Source organism: Budorcas taxicolor, chromosome X, assembly GCF_023091745.1.
Source record: "Budorcas taxicolor isolate Tak-1 chromosome X, Takin1.1, whole genome shotgun sequence".
NCBI lineage: Eukaryota > Metazoa > Chordata > Mammalia > Artiodactyla > Bovidae > Budorcas > Budorcas taxicolor.
The window spans coordinates 114349859-114369404 of NC_068935.1; the positions used below are offsets into that span (position 1 = coordinate 114349859).

Below are 19546 nucleotides of genomic sequence, written 5' to 3' on the forward strand. Positions count from 1 at the left end.
AGAGAATTAGTGCTATTGAAAAAAAGCAAGTAAATAAATCTTGGGAATTCCCTGGTGGTTCAGTGGTTAGGACTCTGCACTCTTACTGCTGAGGTCCCAGGTTCAACTCTTGGTTGGGGAACTAAGATTCCACAAGCTTTGTGGGGTGGCTAAAAAAGAGAATATAAAATTCATCTTGGAAGTATCATTTTTGGAAGTGAATTTTTTATAAGAGAAAATTTGGCTGAAAACTTGGATTGTAAAGATGATAGAATCTATTCAGAGACAAAAGGAGGTAACCTAGCTGGAAAAAAAAAAAAACAAAAAACAAAAAACGTGCTCCTCTTTTTTTAATACTAAGAAGGGACATCTTTTAAAGTACTCAAAATCACTGTAGAACAATTGCTTGCTAGATTCAGATTGCTTCTATCATTTATCTTATAGTTTTATCACAGACTACAAAAGGGCTGTACTAAATCTCTAGATGATTTGATATTTAATAAAGTCTTTGATTTCCAATATCGAGAATGACGATTCCTATGAAGATTTGTGAAGAACTGATGGAAAATAGTTGCTGAGAAGTTTTTCAGCAAGGTATATATATTTTTTAGTGAGCAGGAAATTGGAAAAGTAACTATAAGGATATGTACACTGAAAGAGTCACATCAAAAAAGATAGAGGTAAAGTATGGTATCCATCATTCGAGCTACTTTTTACCCCAAATTTCTCAGCTGCTGTATTGTTCACAAAAGATACCATCTCAAAGAACTCACCATCTGATTCTTTCAAGGAGCTCAACACAGTGGTAAAAATAATAAACTGCATAAACTGTGGTTGAAATTTCCATCCTTTAAACATACTACTATCACAATGTGAAGTAACCTTAAAAGCCCATTTATCACACAATGTGTGATATACGGCACAGGGAAGAATTTTCAGACTCTATGCATAATTGTTAATTATCTTTATGGAGACAACAAACAAATAAAACATGACTGTGGCAGAGACTGGTTAGCCATTCACCAGCCTTGTATACCTTTCTGTCTAGGCAGATAGCCAAATAACATTACCAGCTTTCCTTGCAGTCAAGTGTAGCCATATGACTGAGTTCTGGCTAATGGAAAATGGGCAGAAGTTCTCAATGAAACTTCCAGCCTTGACCTATTCATTCTATTCCTCCTCCCTGCAAAACTCACTCATTTCTCTAATATCCATCCAGGATTTCAACACCCAAGGTGAATTTGGAAGCCGGGTGTTGAGTGTAACAGAGTCTCTATGTTCCTGGGTCTCTAAATGACTGCGTGGAACAGAGCACTCTACCAACAGTTCCTCCCCCAATGGGCTTTGTTTCATGTGATCCAAAAATAACTTGTATTATATTAAGCTCCAGGGAATTGCTTTGTAATCCTGCATTAGAACAGTTATCATTATCTTAAGCAATACAGTAAGAAAGAGTAGAAACCTAGATAAGACTTTCCCCTCAAACTGAGCCCCCTCATTAACAATTGTAAACAAAGCTATGGATATTTTTATTATTCATGATAAATTCACTGCAGTGAAAGTGAATATTGAGTGTTGGGTCAAGAGCTCATGAAGATTATGAATTGTTTAGGATTCTTATTTGATTGACATATTCAAAATTGTACCATAAGTCCTAAAAATAGAACTCCAACTGTCATTGTTTTCTTAATGATGAAGCCTTTTAATTTCTCCCTGAGGCAATAAGGAAGACTAGCCAGTATATCATAGACCATTTACATCCATCATTGTACAGGAGACAGGAATCAAGATCATCCCCAAGAAAAAGAAATGCAAAAGAGCAAAATGGCTGTCTGAGTAGGCCTTACGAATAGATGTGAAAAGATGGGAAGTGAAAAGCAAAGGAGAAAAGGAAAGATATACCCATTTGAATGGAAAGTTCCAAAGAATAGCAAGGAGAAATAAAAAAGCCTTCCTCAGCGATCAGTGCAAAGAAATAGAGGAAAACAATAGAATGGGAAAGACTAGAGAGCTCTTCAAGAAGATGAGAGATACCAAGGGAACATTTCATGCAAAGATGGGCTCAATAAAGGACAGAAACTGTAGGGACCTAACAGAAGCAGAAGATATTAAGAAGAGGTGGTAAGAATACACAGAAGAACTGTACAAAAAAGATCTTCACAACCCAGATAATCATGGTGGTGTGATCACTCACCTAGAGCCAGATATCCTGGAATGTGAAGTCAAGGTGGCCGTAGGAAGCATCACTATGAACAAAGCTAGTGGAGGTGATGGAATGCCAATTGAGCTATTTCAAATCCTAAAAGATGACACTGTGAAAGTGCTGCACTCAATATGCCAGGCAAATATGGAAAACTCAGCAGTGGCCACAGGACTGGAAAAGGTCAGTTTTCATTCCAATCCCAAAGAAAGGCAATGCAAAAGAATGCTCAAACTACCACACAATTGCACTCATCTCACACGCTAGTAAAGTAATGCTTAAAAGTCTCCCTCCAAGCCAGGCTTCAGCAATACATGAACTGTGAACTTCCAGATGTTCAAGCTGGTTTTAGAAAAGGCAGAGGAATCAGATCAAATTGCTAACATCTGCTGGATCATTGAAAAAGCAAGAGAGTTCCAGAAAAACATCTACTTCTGCTTTATTGACTATGCCAAAGCCTTTGACTGTGTAGATTATTAAACACGGTGTGTTTATTTCCACAATAAACTGTGGAAAATTCTGAAAGAGATGGGAATACCAGACCACCTGACCTGCCTCCTGAGAAACATGTATGCAGGTCAGGAAGCAACAGTTAGAACTGGACATGGAACAGACTGGTTCCAAATAGGAAAAGAACTACATCAAAGCTATATATTGTCACTCTGCTTATTTAACTTATATGCAGAGTACATCATGAGAAACACTGGGCTGTATGAAGCACAAGCTGGAATCAAGATTGCCGGGAGAAATATCAACAACCTCAGATATGCAGATGACACCACCCTTCTGGCAGAAAGTGAAGAAGAACTAAAGAGCCTCTTGATGAAAGTGAAAGAGGAGAGCAAAAACGTTGGCTTAAAGCTCAACATTCAGAAAACGAAGATCATGGCATCTGGTCCCATCACTTCATGGGAAATAGATGGGGAAACAGGGGAAACAGTGGCTGACTTTATTTTTCTGGGCTCCAAAATCACTGTAGATGGTGATTGCAGCCATGAAATTAAAAGACGCTTACTCCTTGGAAGGAAAGTTATGACTAACCTACATAGTATATTAAAAAGCAGAGACATTACTTTGCCAACGAAGGTCCATCTAATCAAGGCTATGGTTTTTCCAGTGGTCATGTATGGATGTGAGTGTTGGACTGTAAAGAAAGCTGAGCACAAAGAATTGATGCTTTTGAACTGTGGTGTTGGAGAAGACTCTTGAGAGTCCCTTGGACTGCGAGGAGATCCAACCAATCCATTCTAAAGGAGATCAGTCCTAGGTGTTCATTGGAAGGTCTGATGCTGAAGCTGAAACTCCAATACTTTGGCCACCTCATGCAAAGAGTTGACTCATTGGAAAAGACCCTGATGCTGGGAGGGATTGGGGGCAGGAGGAGAAGGGGACAACAGAGGATGAGATGGCTGGATGGCATCACCAACTCGATGGAAATGAGTTTGGGTAAACTCTAGGAGTTGATGATGGACAGGGAAGCCTGGCATGCTGCGGTTCATGGGGTTGCAAAGAGTCGGACACGACTGAGCGACTGAACTGAACTGAACTGGACTCTGGGTGACTTCACCTATTAAGAAAGGTTAAGGTAGACATTGAAATTTCTACCCATAGCCTGAAAAAGTAGCTCTTTTCCAACTCTTAGCATTATTTTGGGTAACTATGTTTAGAAATTTTTCTGACTAAGATCAAAAGATTGAAAAACAAAAACAATCTCTTGCTATTTGTATCCTCATAATGTTATATAAGTCTTTTGAATCAAAATATTGTGACACTCCATCAGAGAAGTCCTGAAATGAGCGTCAGTGCAATTTTTTTTAAATTGAGAGATTCAATATAATTGGATCTCACTCATTAACCAGTGCAAAAATAAGCTTACAATGGTAGATTATTTTTAAAAGTTTTAATGTGGAAATAAGCATAAAAGGTCCAAATTGGCTCCACTGTCAAGTCTGCTGGTGTAGAAAGCTGAAGAAACACAGCTATCACATATTTCAAACATGGTAAGTTATTATGCAAACTGTTTAGAGTACAATTTTTTTCTTAACATTAAGTGCTTTATGCAAAACAGTTGAATGATACTAAAAGCATATTTGGCTGAAAATGTACAATTTTCTTGTTCTTGTAATTTGAAGAGATAATCTGTAGTGATTTTACTCTGATCATTTTTGTGTTTTTGTGAGTGAGAGTTGTGAGACTTGATTAGGCTATTTTAATAACTAAAGAATTAATAATTCCTCCAAGTACAATATAGATTATGGGATAGCAGCAATATTCATTACAGAAAGGAAATTCCTGTTCATTGATTGGGACAAGTTATATGCAGGGGAATCCAAGTACTCTAATGAGAAACATGTTTTCATAATTTTGCTTAGGGCACACTCAACAAAAGATGTAAAATTAGAAGTGTAAATCATCAAAATAGTGAGTGTATAAAGATGAGGTTTCAGTAAGGACTCCATACAAATTTTATTTCATGGTTTATATTTTTCTTGAAAGGCTTCTGCAACACAATTACATTAGGAACTATAATTTTCAACTTAACTCTGGTTTTTAGGTCCTATTAAGTCTACTCCGTATTGCATCTAACTCTTGCTTTTATTTCTTTCCTAAATTGTATTCTGAGAATGGTGATTATCAAAAAACTATTATAGTTATTTGAGTCAGGAGTTGCCATCTAGGCCTATTTCATTATTTTTTAGCACTTAACACATTCTATTGCCATTACGTTATTAGCAGTGACTCCACAATCGTCATTCTTAAAGATTTGCAGTGCTTTAATATGATATTCTGAGTATCAATAATAGCTTTAACTAACTTGGTTAGAATTCAATGCCTGAAGCAACCTTCTACTCCCCCTCCCCCAGCTAATTTTTATTGGTTTTTACCCTCTAATCATCTTTGTTAAGAGAAATTTGATATGATCAAAACCTCTGGAGTGGAGAAAGAAGAACATGGGACAAAACATACCCATAGAGCAGGAGATTCTAGAAATGAAAGATGAAAGGGGCTCCTCGTTGCTTGCTTCTGGTAAGCATGTATAGCTAAATAACTTATTGTACTTTAGGAAGAAATAACAACATCAAAAAATTTGGAGAAAAATTTTCCAAAGTTCTTGCTTTTGCTGTCAATGTAAAAAATGGCTCATGTGGTGAGGCAATTAGATCTACAACTGAGCTTATCTCTTTCAGACATTTTATTAACTAAATCATGAAGATGCAATTGCTTTATATGCTTAATTTTCCATGTGACAATTTTCTTTAGAACCCTATGACAATGTGACGATTATTTCTTTGAAATTTGCTTGATATAGACTGTCACCATCCATCTGTAATTATATAAAAAATCCATCTTTTAAAATGTTAATTATATTATTTGTAAATAAAATCAATCCCTTAAATTAAAAATCTTTAACAAATCATTTGGCATTGTTCCTATCTGTTATGAATGCTTGAATTTTTATGGCTATATATTATGATTTTTTAAAGATAATTATGCATGCATTTAGCAGTTTAGATATTTATTGAGTTACTTCTCAGTGTGAGGCATTACTCTTGGTGCTTGGGCAATGTAAAAGAACAAAACAACACTTTTAGCCCCCACAGGACTTGTATCCTTGTGTGGGATGACAGGGAATGGACAAAACCGATATAGCATGTTCAAAGGTGATCAGATATATGGGAAAAGGAGAAAAAGTAGGACCCAGGAATGCGGGCAGTAGGGTAAGTCTACAATGTTAAACAGGGGGTCAAAACAGGATGTACTGAAATATTGAAATTTGAGAAAAGACTTGAAGGAGGTGAAGGAGTTAGTCAGGTGGATATGCCATGGAGGAGCATTACAGGAAGACAGCGTACTGCTCAAAGCCCTAAGAAGGACAAGTGTCTAGCATGTTAGACAACCAGGAAGCAGGCCAAGGGGCTGGTGTGGAATAAGGAAGACAGAGGGGTCGAGATGGGGTCACACAGTGGGTGGAGAGTTCACCTGGGTAGGGCCTTGTAAACCAGGGGTTCCCAACCTCTGGGATCTAATGCCTGATGATCTGAGGTGGAGCTGATGTAATAATAATAGAAATAAAAGTTAAAAGTGAAAGCGTTAGTTGCTCAGACATCTCCGACTCTGCAACCCCATGGACTATAGTCTGCCAGGCTCCTCTGTCCATGGGATTCTCCAGGCAAGAATACTGGAGTGGGTTGCCAATTCTCTTCTTCAGGAGATCTTCCTGACCCAGGGATCGAACCCAGGTTTCTTGCATTGCAGGCAGATTCTTTATTGCCTGAGCCACCAGGGAAGCCCAGTAATAGAAATCAAGTACACAAAAGATGCAATGTGTTTGAAACATCCTTAAACCATCCCCCTACCTCAGTCTATGGATAAATTATCTTCCACAAAACCAGTCTCTGGTGCCAAAAAGGTTGAGGACTGCTGTTGTAAGCCATTGTAAGGATTGTTGCTCACAACGTGAAATGGGAGCTTTTGAGCAGATGAGTAATGAGAAGTGCTCCAGACCAGGGCAGTAACAGTTGAGGAAATAAAGTCATCTGACTCTGGATAATTGTAAAGTTAGAGCCATCAGAATTTCCTGACAGGTTGAATGTGAAGAGTGAGGGAAAGAGAGGTCAAGGATGATTCTAAAGATTTTGGCCTGAGAGACTAAGGACTGGAGTTTCTGTCCTTGAGACAGAGCAGGCTATGGGTCCAGAAGGAAAGACCAGGAGCTCGTTTTTGGAGATGTGGTATTGAGGGGTATCTATCTATTCCAGTGGGGATGGGTAGATGGTTAGAGATGCAACTTTAAAGAAATATCAGGGCTGAGGATATACACTTTGAAGTCACTGGCATTTGGATGGAATGGCTGGGCTCTGCCTGGGCTCTGCAAGATGAGGAGGCCGGAGGAACAGGTGCATGAGCACTCAGCCACTCAGTTGTGTCTGACTCTTTGCGACCCCATGAACTGTAGCGCACCAGGCTTCTCTGTCTATGAGATTCTCCAGGCAAGAATACTGGAGTGGGTTATCATTTCCTCCTCCAGGGGATCTTCCCAACCCAGGGATCGAACCCAGGTCTCTTTCATCTCCTGCACTGGCAGGCAGATTCTTTACCACTAAGCCACCTGGGAAGCCCCAGAGGACAGGACTAACCAAAGGAAAGTGAGAGAGAGAGAGAGACAAGAAAGGCAGGAGAGAAATCCAGAGACTGTGGTGTCCTGGAAGCCAGTGGCAAAGGCATTTCACGCAGGGGTGCTATTCTCAGACCATGTGACATGAGGCTGGTACATTGGCCATTAAACTGAACACCATGGGGATCACTGGAAATCACATCTTATGTATTACATGATACATATTATATATCATATATTCCATACTGAATATAAGCTTAGAGGGAAGAAAAATAGACTTAATTGCCAATGAATAGGATAACTATAAATTAGGTATTAAATGGGTTGAAAACAATTCCTGTCAATTCCTAGGTAAGGTATAATTTTAAATATCCTTGAGCACTTCTGAGAAATGCATTCCTACCAAATTCCTAAAATTAGATGAATGGCTAAAAATGTTTCTGAAAAACAGGGGTGACAGCCAAAGAAGGGATGGAATGGTTATCATCCATGCTCTCAAAGCTAGATCCCATCTTGTTTATTTAAAGACAGAGTAATCTCATCAAAGTTGCAGAGTACAATATGATTGAGCTCACCATGCAGTATTTAATTAGAAAATGTTAATTAAGCTTCCTTAATTCAATCTTGCATCAAAGAAATGTCTCTGTACACACAAGCCATTTCTAAAACTCAAGTATAAGACATGAAGTTTGAGGCAGGTCATACCCTGTGCTGTATTATGGTGGAAGAGTGATTCCAGTTTTGAATTCATAGAAGGCTATGGTAAGGGTTTAAATTTCCTTTTCCCATTGACAAATGGTACTCAAAAAGCTGGTTTGGTTCAATCTTGAATAGGACAGTAGCCTTAAGGGAACTTGTTGTAAAGTCCTCGAAAATGGGAAGTCCGTAGGGTTCCTGCATGGATATATGGAAAATGGAGGAGGTAGACTACAATGCAAACTTCACTATTCCAGGACAGCCCAAGTCCACCGCAATGATTTTTATGCTTTCTATAATAGCCAAATGTACTTCCCTCTTCCTGTAAAAAATATAATAAAATTTTTCTCTTGGGTCTGGACTTTATATGTCAAGTTACTGCCTGCAGCTAATTTTTATGACTGAGTTGCAAAGCCCTGAAAGCAGCATTTAGGCTAAAAATGCTGACAGGCCCATAGCCGGAACAGTGCTAATGATAAGAACGTGAACATAAGGCTGTGCTCAGTAGTCAATGAATTTCTTTATCCTAATAGGATGAACATTATAAAACAAGGAATATAATCAGCTTCATTATATTATGAAGACAAGGAACAGGACGCTAATGGTACAAGTTCAGCACATTAGGCTTCCACTAGGTGCATATGTTTAGCAACATTTAGGAAGGACATGACAGTCAAAGGATAAATACTTTGAAGAATGAATAAATGGGTGATCCTGGCTTACTGAAAATTTCATCTAACAGACTTTTGGTTAATATTCTAGCATTCCCTGTCTATTTAGTTGATTAGAAAGCATGGCAGAATGTTCAATGATTATTATTTCCCTTTCATCAGACCAGCAGATTCTACTGCAGAATTCTGCACAAACGTAAATCTTCAAACCACGGTATTTTCCTTTAGGATCTAGTTTTCATTTTTGATGTAATATAGCCTGTGATTAATACAGTATTCATATCCCCATATGATTGTGACACAGTCTTGAATAATGGTAAAAGTTTACCTTTATGTCACAGAATTAATACAACAGTTTACATTCATTAAAATTAATGTTTAGAACTGTGCCAAGCATTAATGCAGATCAGTGGTTAGAAATCTAGGGTCAGTGGGCTAAATCTGGCTTGGTGCCTGTTTGTTGTAAATAGAGTTTTATTGGAGCCATGCCCACTCTTTTATATACTGTTGAGGTCTGCTTTTGCACCACAAAGAGAGTTGAGTAGCTGTGAAAGACAGTATATGATATAGTCTGTAAAGCCTGAAATATTTGCTGTCTGGTCTGTTACAGAAAACATCTGTTGACCCCCGATGTAAATACTAATATTATCCAAGATTATGGAAGAAGGGTAATTGAACCTCAGAGGAGTTAAATAAATGGCCTAATATCACAAGCTAGAAAATAATAGACCCCAAATTTGAATCTAAGACTAGTTTCCAAACTTTCGATCTAATTACCACGTGCAATACCTCCCCCAAATGTCTGAAGATCACCATGTATGCAGAAGTAATACGAGCATCACAGTGCAGAGAAAACTTGTGTTCAGTAAAACAGGATGACGCTAGATATACTTAGCAACATTTTACTATTCAGTTTCAAAGAAATGTGATGAATATAGACAGACTATTTCTTGGCAGGCAACTTCAACTGCTTAGTGGGAAAAATTTAAGTCCAACTCTCCATGCCTACACGCTTAGTCACTAAGCTGTGTGTGACTCTTGTGACCCCATGGACTGTAGCCTGCTAGGCTCCTCTGTCCATGGGATTTCCCAGGCAAGAATACTGGAGTGGGTTGCCATTCCCTTCTCCAGGGGATCTTCCCGACCCAGGGATCAAACCTGCATCAACAGCGTCTCCTGCATTGGCAGGCAAATTCTTTACCATTGCGTCAACCAGGAAGCCCCAGTCCAACTGGAATCAATGCTATATAAATGAAACAATCTACTACCAGCCTCACTACATACAGATATATTCGTAGAAAACAAATAAGTTTCGCAAAAGTTCCCATCTATGAAATCACTTATCTCTCACAGTATAGTATATAGGTATTTCAGAGCTGGGATACCAGGTTTGGATTACTTGATTGAGTCACCAAGTAGCTGGTGCCAGAGTAAATATTTGAACATAGATCTCTTCCTAGTTAATCACTGCTTTGCATGTATTAAAAAAGAGTAAATTATTCAAATGTTATATTCTGATCAATAAATATTACTAAGTCTCTAGTAATATGGACCAGAGATTTCTGAAAATCAAGACTGAGAATGGAGGATTTCTCTAGCAGTCCAGTGGCTAAGACTCCATGCTCCCAATGTAGGGGGGCCAGGTTCTATTCCTGGTCAGGGAACTAGATCCCACATGCCGTAACTGAAGATCTCACATGCTGCAACCAAGACCTGGTGCAGCCAAATATGTAAGTTTAAAAAAAAAGAATGAGAATGGAACAAAATCAAAGAAAAAGCAGAATAGCAAGAAGTTTAGCAAAAGGCGAAAGTAAATGCTGAAAGTCTTGTTATGGGAAAATCAATGTTCTTATTTTCTTCTAAGTGAGTGAAAGTCATTTAGCCATGTCCGACTCTTTGCGACTCCATGGACTATGCAGTCCATGGAATTCTCTAGGCCAGAGTACTGGAGTAAGTAGCCTTTCCCATCTCCAGGGAATTTTCTCAACCCAGGGATGGAACCCAGGTCTCCCACATTGCAGGCAGATTCTTTACCAGCTGAGCCACAAGGGAAACCCAAGAATACTGGAGTATTCTTGTATTCGATTCCTGACCCAGAAATCGAACTGGAGTCTCCTGCATTGCAGGTGGATTCTTTACCAACTGAACTATGAGGGAAGTTACCATTTTCTTCTAAAAGCCACAGAATATTCTTTTCCTTAGCCCTCAGCTCATGACTGCAAAGTAAAGCAGTCTCCCTCTGGCTACACACATCCTCTATGACTTTGGAAATTTAATCCACTCAGTAGCCTGGCCCCTGACGGCTCCTCTGGGTGGTCTCAGCCCTGTTCATTATCAATTAACCCTCACTTTTGTTTTGCTTTAGGCTATGGGCTGTCATAAAGGCTCAATAAAGGAATCGAACATTGAAAGTGCCTCAGGAACGCCCCCAGATTCACAGGGCATGGATTGCAGAGCAGATCATAGTCTGTTGGAAAAGGAGAGCTCAGAAGGGAGGAGGACCAAGGGTAGGTGCAAGGGGATGCTTTGAGAAAAAAGAAATGAGGGGGATCTTTCACGTGAAAATAGGGGAAATGCAACCAAAAACTCATTCAAATATTTATTTTTGAATGGTGTTGACAAGCACCCCTCAACAGTACCATATACAATGACCCTGTTTGTGACCTTGATTCACAGTGAACTGTTAGTCATATAATTTTAATAGTAGATTCCAGTATAAAATTACCCTTTTCATAAAGGTAACTTCCAAACAAGAACATAAAGGGTTATTGTGGTGTCTCTTTAAAAACTCTTTCAACCAAAAGAGACATTTGGTGCTCTTTTATTATTCTTTTCAATGATGTTTAAAGGAAGAGGAACCAGGCACAGAAATTCCCATAAAAAGGGAAATCTGACAGAAAAACATGTTGATTGAAAGCTTCAATTCATGCATAAAACTTCTAAATCAACTGAGTTTACAAGAAAGGAAATTTTTTTTTCCAGTTAAAGATTAACTTGTGACATAAAATGGAAACATGAAAAATCTAACTGCTGTCATAAAATAAACATAACAATTCATTCACCTCTCAGTATCCACTTGAATACCTCACTTAATTATTCTTGTTTAGTATGAGATGCATATGTATATAGTTCTAGAGACCATGCTTCATGATCATTTTCAAGATTTATTTTAATATAAGTCAATGAAAACACCCCTGACAAACTTGTGGTATAGTATATGCAAAACACAGAAAGAAACCTACTCTGGGATAAAAAGGAAGCATTAATTATATAGGGTATTCAATTTTCGTTGGTAGTTGATGTATGGCAAAACCAAATAAATAAATTTATATTTAGAAATTCTAACATAAGAAAAGGTAACTATATCTTGAAATTAAAGTATAGAGCAAAAAGATATGACTACAAAGGTATGTTAATTGTTTATCTTTCTTTCATATGCACACACATGTTTTTCATATGATATGGTGTCATATCATGCTCTCATTTTTAAGGCATTAGAGGATGAGTTCCAGAGAAGGCAATGGCACCCCACTCCAGTACTCTTGCCTGGAAACTCCCATGGATGGAGGAGCCTGGTAGTCTGCAGTCCATGGGGTTGCTGAGTCGGACACGACTGAGCAACTTCACTTTCACTTTTCACTTTCATGCATTGGAGAAGGAAATGGCAACCCACTCCAGTGTTCTTGCCTGGAGAATCCCAGGGACAGGGGAGCCTGGTGTGCTGCCGTCTTTGGGATCACACAGAGTCGGACACGATTGACATGACTTAGCAGCAGCAGCAGCAAGATGAGTTCGGGGAAGAAAGAAATATGAATAGTACCTGTTTTTCTATTCACTCTTTTATGAAAAGCATGGCTAAAATACTTGTGAGTGGATGGAATTTTGAAAACTTCACTGTAGTAATAACTTAATTTTCTAAATTTATTACAGGCATAGCAATCATTCCAGCTTTACAACTGAATGGAATAAAGTGAGCTCTTTGAAGAGGCAAATTATACTACAAAATGAAACTAAGAATGGTGTACTAATCTCATGTGCAGAGAGGCACTTAGGCACGAATCTATTAATTTTATATATTTCTAACACTTAATGACACTTGTCATCTTGGTTTCCAAGCTTGGCAAGAAGTAATATAACACCCACCATATACAAATAGTATTAATGTTACCAGAAAAATACTGTATAAAAATAATTATTAGTGATTTGGGTCTTTGTATTAATCAAAAGCTATGAGAATGACTTAAATGGAAAAAGCATCTTGACCATTTCTAAATAAAATTAAACCTACTTTACAATATTTTAAAAAGAGAAATAGCTACTTTCAAATAACAAAAGAAATATATTCTTTTTCTGAAGTCTCTTCATACACATCATAACATTTTGGGGTATACCTTTCTAGGCATCCCTCTGTGTGTATAGATTCATAAGGAACATTATGATGTCTTTAACCTTTAAAATTTTACTTTTAAAATTCTTATACAGCTAAACTGACTTGTTTTCTTTTGGTATACAATCCAATAAAGAATCTGCCTGCCAATGTAGGAGACATGGGTTTGATCCCTGGGTTGGGAATATCCCCTGGAGAAGGAAATGGCAACCCACTCCAGTATTCTTGTCTGGAAAATTCTATAGACAGAGGAGCCTGGTGGGCTACAGTCCATGGTGTCACAAAACAGTTGGACGTGACTTAGCAACTAAACAATAACAATTCTAAATGTATTAATGCATATGCAGATACATGTAATCATCACTACAATCAGGTTACAGAACAGTTTCATCACCTCCAAATCTCCCTTGTACTATCCTTTTAGAATGCCACTCCTCCTCTACTCCTAATTCCAGGCAACCACTCTGTTCTGTTCTAGAGTGTCATAAATGAAAGCATACAGTACATGATCTTTTGAGACTGGATTCTTTCACTCATTATAATGTATTTAATATCCATCCAAGTTATTTTTCATATCAGTAGTTCGTTCTTTTTTCTCTCTTTCTTCTTCTTCTTCTTTTTTTTTTTTTTTTACAGTTGTATACTATTCTATTACACGGATGTACTACTGTTTATCTATCCAATCACCCAAATAAGGCAATTTAGGCTGTTTCTGGTTTGGGTCTATTATGAATAACACTGCTACAAATGCTTGTGCATAGGTTTTTGCATAAACATAAGTTTTCATTTTTCTATGATAAGTATTCTGGAGTGAGAATGCTGGGTCAAATGGTATGTGTATGTTTAACTGTTTATAAGATACAATATGATATTTTAAACATTAAATCAAAGCACTGATATAATGGGGTTCCCTCATAGCTCAGTTGGTATTAAGAATCTGCCTGACAAAGACAGAAACATAGATCAATGGAACAAAATAGAAAGCCCAGAGATAAATCCATGCACCTATGGATAGCTTATCTTCAACAAAGGAGGCAAGAATATACAATGGAGAAAAGACAATCTCTTTAACAAGTGATGCTGGGAAAACTGGTCAACCACTTGTAGAAGAATGAAACTAGAACACTTTCTAACACCATACACAAAAATAAACTCAAAATGGATTAAAGATCTAAATGTAAGACCAGAAACTATAAAACTCCTAGAGGAAAACATAGGCAAAACACTCTCTGACGTAAATCACAGCAGGATCCTCTATGACCCACCTCCCAGAGTAATGGAAATAAAAGCAAAAATAAACAAATGGGACCTAATTAAACTTAAAAGCTTTTGCACAACGAAGGAAACTATAAGCAAGGTTAAAAGACTGCCTTCAGAGTGGGAGAAAATAATAGCAAATGAAGCAACTGACAAAGAGTTAATCTCAAAAATATACAAGCAACTCCTGCAGCTCAATTCCACAAAAATAAACGACCCAATCAAAAAATGGGCCAAAGAACTAAACAGGCATTTCTCCAAAGAAGACATACAGATGGCTAACAAACACATGAAAAGATGTTCAACATCACTCATAATCAGAGAAATGCAAATCAAAACCACAATAAGGTACCATCTCACACTGGTCCCGGTCAGAATGGCTGCTATCAAAAAGTCCACAAACAATAAATGCTGGAGAGAGTGTGGAGAAAAAGGAACCCTCTTACACTGTTGATGGGAATGCAAACTAGTATAGCCACTATGGAGAACAGTGTGGAGATGCCTTGAAAAACTGGAAATAGAACTGCCACACGACCCAGCAATCCCACTGCTGGGCATACACACTGAGGAAACAAAAATTGAAAGAGACATGTTTATCCCAGTGTTCACCGCAGCACTGTTTACAATAGCCAGGACATGGAAGCAACCCAGATGTCCATTGGCAGATGAATGGATAAGAAAGCTGTGGTACATATACACAATGGAGTATTACTCAGCTATTAAAAAGAATGCATTTGAATCAGTTCTAATGAGGTAGATGAAACTGGAGCCTATTATACAGAGCCAAGTAAGTCAGAAAGAAAAATGCCAATACAGTATATTAACACATATATATGGAATTTAGAAAGATGGTAACGATGACCCTATATGCAAGACAGCAAAAGAGACACAGATATAAAGAACAGACTTTTGGACTCTGTGGGAGAAGGCAAGGGTGGGATGTTTTGAGAGAATAGCATTGAAACATGTATATTATCATATGTGAAACAAATCGCCAGTCCAGGTTTGATGCATGAGACAGGGTGCTCAGGGCTGGTGCACTGGGGTGACTCTGAGGGATGGGATAGGGAGGGAGGTGGGAGGGGGATTCAGGATGGGGGACACATGTACACCCATGGCTGATTCATGTCAGTGTGTGGCAAAACCCACCACAATATTGTAAAGTAATCAGCCTCCAATTAAATTAAATTTTAAAAATTAAATAAAATATTAAAAAAAAAAAAAAAGAATCTGCCTGCAATGCAGGAGACCAGGTTCGATTCCTGAGTCAGAAAGATCTTCTGGAGAAGGGCTAGGCTACCCACTCCAGTGTTCTTAGGCTTCCCTGGTGCAATGTGGGAGACTTGAGTTCGATCCCTGGGTTGAAAAGATCCCCTGGAGAAGGGAAAGGCTACCCATTCCAATATTCTAGCCTGGAGAATTCCATGGACTGTATAGTCCATGTGGTCACAAAGAGTCAGATATCACTGAGTGAACTTCACTTTCACTGGTATAATATGAAAAAGACAAACAAAAGTCCTCCTCTGTAATGGATATATCTTCATGCCATTTCTGAGATGTGAAATTCTAGAAAGTTTCAGAAAAATAACACAGTTGCTTTTCATTTAGAAACAAAAATGTTTCCCCTCATTACTTAGGTAATAAAAACGATTATGACTGTAGATAACACAAAAGCATGGCTAGTTATTTCAAAGTTCTCTTCATGATAACAATGTCTCCTGAACTTTTCTGACATCCTCATGATGTAGTTAAGGTTAAGAATGGGCTGGGAAATAAAAGGTGGATTCAGGCAATTTGCCGCATTTTTGTTCATCTCAATTGCTTTAAATTGTTTTTGTATCATTGCAAAAAAGAAGTTATAAGGACAGCACACATCATCCTCCTAAATGCTTATAAACATAATAAAGGAGAATTGAAAGGTAAATAGTTCTTAATAAAGAAACCAAGGGACAAAAAAAAATGGGAAGGTGAGCTCCCTGAGTTGTGTCTAGATGGAAACAGAGTCTGAAAGCTGCCAGAGAAATGACAGAGAAATGGCTGTCCTAATTGTCTAGTTAGTTTGGGTTTAGGGTTGCATAGAGCTCATTATGACATGGGACAGCCATGAGACACCTTGATCCACACCTTCCTTGAGTTAGCTTTCAGGACCATATCGTCCTATGGTTATTAGTTCCCAAGAAAAATTTCTGTGCCTATTATCTGGCTTGACTGATGATAGTACTTCTGTCAGAGAAATTGGAATGAAATGTTGAAGTTTTGTCCATTTCATGAAAATTCACTAATAGCTCACAATATTCCAGGTATTCTTTGAGGCACTGTGGATACACTGGTGATCAAAAATAGACAAAAATGCCTCTCCTTTTGGATCTGAGTTTTTCATATAAGTCAAAGTGACTTAGTACTAGACATTTGTGTATTTCCATGATGGTTCTGGTCTAAGCCTTAAACCAAACTCTAAGGTGTAGAAATGTACTCATAATTTATTAAAACAGTTTTGACTTCTGTTTAAATAATTTTGAAAATCAGAGCTAACTTGGACTCACATTAGGCATTTATCACTGCAAGAATTCACCAGTTAGCTAATATCTCATTCATTTTATGGGTTAATGAATCTGATTCCTGAGATAAGAATATGTGTATGTGTGGACATGCCAACACCTGTTTATTAGTATCTAATGTTTTAGTGATTATATAGTGACTATGTCCTATTTCTAGGTTAATGTCATTTGTTAATTACTCTTTTCAGTAGAATGTTATTGAAACTGTAGTGATTAAAAAGAGTCACTTCTGTGGTTTTTGTATTGTATTTGTATTCTGACCCTTCCACAAAATAGTTCATATTGATACTAATTTGTCCATAATTTGTCATCTTTCCTAAGGATAAACAAGATGAGATGCTGGTTCTTCAGCAATGCTGCTCACCAAGTAGTTTCACACTGCGAGCTGTACAGCCAGGGCTAATTTCAGATCCTCAATTTAAAAAAGCATGTATAAGAGTCCATTTCCACTCATTTTGCCCAAATTAAGGATGAAAGGCAGAGGCAGGCAATACCTCTAGCCACTATGTAGTTAAGCAAACAGAAATTTGAAGAAGAGAATAAATATGCATAGTTGTATCTGAGGCACTGATTTGCAGGCCTGTTTTGTTTGTGGACTATGATAATGCCAACCAAACAACAAACAAACAAAGTGAAACCCTGCCTATGTAAAGCCAAAAAAGTATAGCGTTACAGATAGCAGAGATGTTAGAAACCTTCCAGCATTATTCGAAAACAAAGTTGAGGCTCTGATTGTCAAAATGATTAAAAGCCTCCCTCTGCGGTGATTTGGAAAGGCATGTGAGGTGCACGGAGCAGGCTGCTCTGTGATTTGCGAAAGAGATGGGTGTGCAATTATTTACTGTGATAATCTGTGGACTGGGATCTCTTTCAGCAATTAAACCACATTTATTTTTAACAAGAAGTATGGGACTTTTTCTTCTTAGCTTAAGTACATTGATAGAAGCTTAAGTTTTTCTGATTAGCTACCTATTTCCTGTGCCAAACTGGTTGAAGTTTCCAGCTATTTGGCAAAATACTACAAGGCAAGGGTGGGCCTTGTTTATTTTTGGGTCCTTCTGTCGAGTACACTGTACCATGCAGAGGGTGCTAAAGCATACTTGGGCTGATCTATTTAGCAGTTTGTTAGTGGAGGATTCTGATTTAGGAATCAGGAGTCAAAATATGAAGACCATTTATCATGAGTTGTCAGCCTACTTTAGGTTCTCTACACTCTATTCACTTTATTAGTCTGTTTCATCCTATTTATTCTTCTGGGCTGCCATTTTCCAGGGCAGTTCACTCTTCTCTCTCCTATTAGTTTCTCTTTTCAGAAAGTGAAAGTAAGGACCATAGGAGACTACAATGCTATTTCTCCTCCTTTGAGACTTTCCTCTGTGCAGCTTAATCTGTAGGTCTAGTCTTTTTTCATTTATGAGATGCACCCTTGGGAAGGTTTCAAAGGAGCCCCACTCAGAGGTTGGCAAATACTAGAGTACTGTTGCTGTTAGTCAATAAAGCATAGTGGTACTCATTTCCTGAATTGTACAGAAGACTACACTTTTTTGGCAAACAAAGTATATCTCTTTATTGCCTACAGACACGGCTGAAAGGAACTTTATTTTTAAAAAATATTTATTTATATTTCTACCACTAGTATATAAAAGTGAATTGCATTTTTTAGGAAGATATTCTACAAGGTTCTCACATAAGAACTCATGCAGTCAACAAACAAAGTCAAGGGACTTCCCTGGTGGTTCAGTGGCTAAGTCTCCAGGCTCCCGAAGCAGAGCGTCCAGGTTCGATCCCTGGTCAGGGAACTACAACCCCATGCTGCAACTAAGGGTTTGAGTGCTGCAACCACATAAGACTTGCTGCAGCCAAACAAATAAATAACGAACTTTAGACTCTGCCATTATATCTCCTTCAAAGCTTTAAAGTCTCCCTTTTGACTAGAAGTGATAGCAAACAAGAAGAAACGTAACTAATGTGTGGAGGCATACTACCTGTCTACTACTGTCATTAACATTCCCAACAATATGATGACATATATTACCATTCATAATTGACCATCCACATCATTTCACTTGTCTGAGTCTCAGTCACATAGTCAAAGAGGGCAGAACCAACTGTGAGCTGAAGTTGTTCACGATCTGCTTTCTCTATCATTCACCTCTCCCTTGAGCTAATAAAAGCATCAGATCAGTAATTCATTGTCTGTCCAGTGGCTAACACTTCATGGTTTTACTGCAGGGGGTGCTGGTTCGATCCCTGGTCTGGGAATTAAATCCCACATTGCTGTGGCCAAAGGAAAAAAATAGTGAAAGATCATACTCATGCTACCTGATTGCCACACGTTTGCTTCAGTATTTTTCCCACTATCCCTTCCTGTCTCTGTTCTAGGGATAAGGGACTTAGGGGGAACTAAACAACTGAAATTTACAGATTTGGGTCGAGGATTATCAATATGGGTTTTCTTCAGATGCCTTGTGGTGAATGCTTTATAAAGAATTCCAGGCTGTCCCAAATTGGATTTCTAATGGCTCTGAGGGACAATGGTTCTCCAATTTTAGTGTGCATGAAAATCACCAAAGAAGACTCCCCTTCTTGGCCTCTTTCTGGAAGGCATTTGTTTGGTATGTATGCAAGAGGCCTGGAAATGAACTTTGGTAGCAAGAATCTCAGGGGGAGCTGATGAAGAAG

The 19546-nt window shown here is 38.2% G+C and overlaps 1 protein-coding gene and 1 non-coding gene across 2 annotated transcripts in view; one reads left to right on the forward strand and one right to left on the reverse strand.

Moving 5' to 3' along the window:
- The window catches only part of IL1RAPL1 (interleukin 1 receptor accessory protein like 1), a 687113-nt gene that overhangs the window by 77566 nt on the left and 590001 nt on the right, over positions 1–19546 (reverse strand). The gene's annotated exons all lie outside the window — the stretch shown is intronic.
- Positions 49–121, forward strand: TRNAK-CUU (transfer RNA lysine (anticodon CUU)). The gene has a single exon. It is a non-coding gene; the product is annotated as a tRNA-Lys (tRNA).